Raw genomic sequence first — 3178 nt, 5'->3', positions numbered from 1 at the left:
CATAGAATTGTAGGGTTCCCAGCCCTACTATTCGCCAGGGCGGGGTTTTCTTTTTATAATTATGTCGTTTAAGTCTTGCACCGCTCTTTCCTAATACGCGGAAACTTCTAAATAGAAACAAATTTACCGGTTTGGCCATTGAACCATTTTGACGTAGTTTCTACTTCAAAGACTTTAAGAACAGACTTTGAGCTCAGCAGTGAGAAATTAAGAGCAGAAGAGGGACGCGTGAAGAGCTAAGCATTCGGAAATGGGCAAGAATGGTGTGCTAGCTTATATGATATTCGCTCTTACAATTTGCTACTGTGATGGGTTATCTGCTGGTACTGAAAGGGGAGACGCCCTTCCCTTAGGCGACTCGCTTATTGGAAACCGGACAATAATATCACAGAATGGCACCTTCGAATTGGGATTCTTCAGCCCAAATGGAAGCAATAACTGGTATATCGGCATCTGGTATGCCAAATTATCAGAAGGCCATAGTTTGGGTGGGTAACAGGGGGAGCCCGGCGGAGAACAAGCCTGGCGTTTTGAAGCTGTCTAAAGAAGGCAATCTGGGACTGTTTGATGCAGAGGGCGCCTCTCTTTGGTCAGTGAAGGTATCGAACAAACCCTCGCGGGCTGTGCTGTTGGATTCTGGCAATTTTATTATGCCGAGCCACTACAATGAATCTGAGACTCTTTGGCAGAGTTTCGACTATCCTGTAGATACGTTGTTGCCTGGAATGCGGTTCGGAGAACAACAAAAGCTAATCGGTTGGAAAAACTCAATGGATCCCGCTCCCGGGCTTTTCTCCATTCACTTGGATGCATCTGGAGCTCCACAATTCGTGCTGACATGGAACAATTCTGTGCAGTATTGGAAGAGCGGAACTTGGGACGGAGAAATGTTCAGTGGGGTTCCTGAACTGATAAACGGAGAGTTGTACTATCTGAGCCTTGAGAATACTAGCTCTGGTTTGTATTTAAGTTACACAGTGCTGGACGTGGTCACATGTTTTATCCAGATAAAGTCAGGAGCAATACAACCACTCTCTTTGTTTGATGACACTAGAGCAACCATGATTGGGAGTCGCCGAGAGATCAGTGTGAAGTGTATGGTCTTTGTGGCGCCTACGGAAGATGCAACTCCAACAACCGTGGCTTCTGCAGCTGCGTGGATGGCTTCACCCCGGCAGACAAGCGCACTTGGGACTCACAGGACTGGTGGTCAAGTGGTTGTGTTCGGCAGACCCCACTTAACTGCAGCACTGACCAATTTGTCGACTCTGGTGCGACGTTGCCTGAGGATTCAGCTTGGTCATACCCTGCAGTTACACCAACTAAGGAAGATTGCCAGAAAGTCTGCCTCCGCAACTGCTCGTGCACTGCCTTTGTTCTTGCTTCTCCTTCTGGACCCTGCCAAATGTGGTCCGTGGATTTGCTAAACATGCAAAGCTCTCCATCAGACAGTGGACCTACTCATGTCTTCATTCGTGTAGCTGGCTCTACGCTTCCGAAGTTTCGTAAACCACCGTCCTCCAAACTGAAAATCATAATTATTGTGAGTGCTCTCTTTCTCGCTCTTGCTTTGAGTACTGTCTTTTCAATTTTAATGTGGCGAAGGTATCGACCGCCAATGGAGGTATCTGTCGAGGATTCCATTGACACTCGTCTCAGAATGTTTAGTTACAAAGAGTTGAAGGCTGCAACAAAGAATTTTAGGTCTAAATTGGGAAGCGGTGGGTTCGGTTCCGTGTATAAAGGATCTCTAACAGACGGCGCGCTTGTGGGCGTCAAGAAATTGGAAGGATCAAAGCAACATGATAAGCAATTCAGAGCGGAAATCAGTTCGCTTGGTAGCATACAACATGGGAATTTGATTAGGCTTCGAGGTTTTTGTGCACAAGGGTCCAAACGGTTACTGGTTTATGATTACATGCCAAATGGTTCTCTAAATTCCCTATTATTCCCTAGCAATTCCAAAAGTAAACGAAAGGTACTGGACTGGACGACTCGGTTCCAAATCGCCTTAGGCACCGCACGAGGTTTAGTTTATCTCCATGAGGAGTGCAGAGACCGCATCATTCATGGCGATATAAAGCCTGAGAACATTCTTCTGGATGCTAATTTATTACCCAAGTTAGCAGATTTTGGGTTGTCAAAGCTTGTGGGCAGAGATTTCAGCAAAGTACTGACCACAACGAGAGGAACGATAGGGTATTTAGCTCCAGAGTGGATCTCCGGTGTTCCCATCACTCCAAAAGTTGATGTTTACAGTTTTGGTATCACTCTCTTAGAAATTATTTCTGGCCGAAGGAGTCTGGATTTGAACGTGCAAGATTCAAGTGAGTACTACTTTCCTGCGTGGGCTGCAACTCAAATTTGTCAGGGGAAGATTATTGATATCGTAGACAAATCTATTGCAACAGAGGCAGATGTAGAAGAGTTGAGAAGAGCGAGCGTTGTAGGGTTGCTATGCATAGAAAGGGAGGAGGAGAAGAGGCCAAGCATGGAACAAGTGGTGCGACTGTTGGAAGGGAAGATGGAACCTCAAACCCCACAAATGTTGACTTCTGTTGACAAGGAAAATCAAGAGGAGCGAACTGACATTGATAGCGATAGTAATTGACTATGTTGTAGAATAATGTAAGGGGATTGCATTTTAAAATGTAGAAGCTGGACAAGGGTTGGGTTTATTTTTAATAGCATGTGGCCATACATGATTTTCTTCTATGGGAGCTACGGTGTTTGAATCTTAATTAATATTACGTTATTTTTAATTTAGTTTTTAATTTATGTGAAAAAGCAAGATATTATTGTATCCATTCAATTCAATTTGTTCATATCACATAATTTAAAAGATTAAATGAAGTTTCTAATATTTATATTTATTTTTCTATGATTATATAATTCTTATTTTTTTTCTATTTGATTAGATTATACAAATTTTAGTAGTGTAAAATCAATTTCCTATAAGAAAAAATAAAGATTTTTGGGCTATCAATGTCATTTGTACAATATGTACATACATATAATAATATCAATATTGTGACCATTAATTATTAGCTCACATGTGAAAAAATAATTTGTTGGCAAAATAAAGTGATTGTTTGGAGGAAACATTGGACTATTAATTTAATATACACTTTGAATAGTCATTTTATTAACTTATGTATTGTGGCACTGAACATATTAA

General features: G+C 42.0%; 1 pseudogene; it reads left to right on the top strand.

The window, feature by feature from the left end:
* Positions 1-250: 250 nt before the first annotated feature.
* Positions 251-2630, top strand: LOC149558129 (G-type lectin S-receptor-like serine/threonine-protein kinase At2g19130 pseudogene; annotated as a pseudogene).
* Positions 2631-3178: the final 548 nt, after the last annotated feature.

This window comes from Cupressus sempervirens, chromosome 5 (genome assembly GCF_028749045.1).
Source record: "Cupressus sempervirens isolate cs-2001-9-10 chromosome 5, ASM2874904v1, whole genome shotgun sequence".
NCBI classification, from domain to species: Eukaryota; Viridiplantae; Streptophyta; class Pinopsida; order Cupressales; family Cupressaceae; genus Cupressus; species Cupressus sempervirens.
Note: the sequence above shows the minus strand (reverse complement) of the source record. Positions and strands in the feature narration are given on the sequence as shown.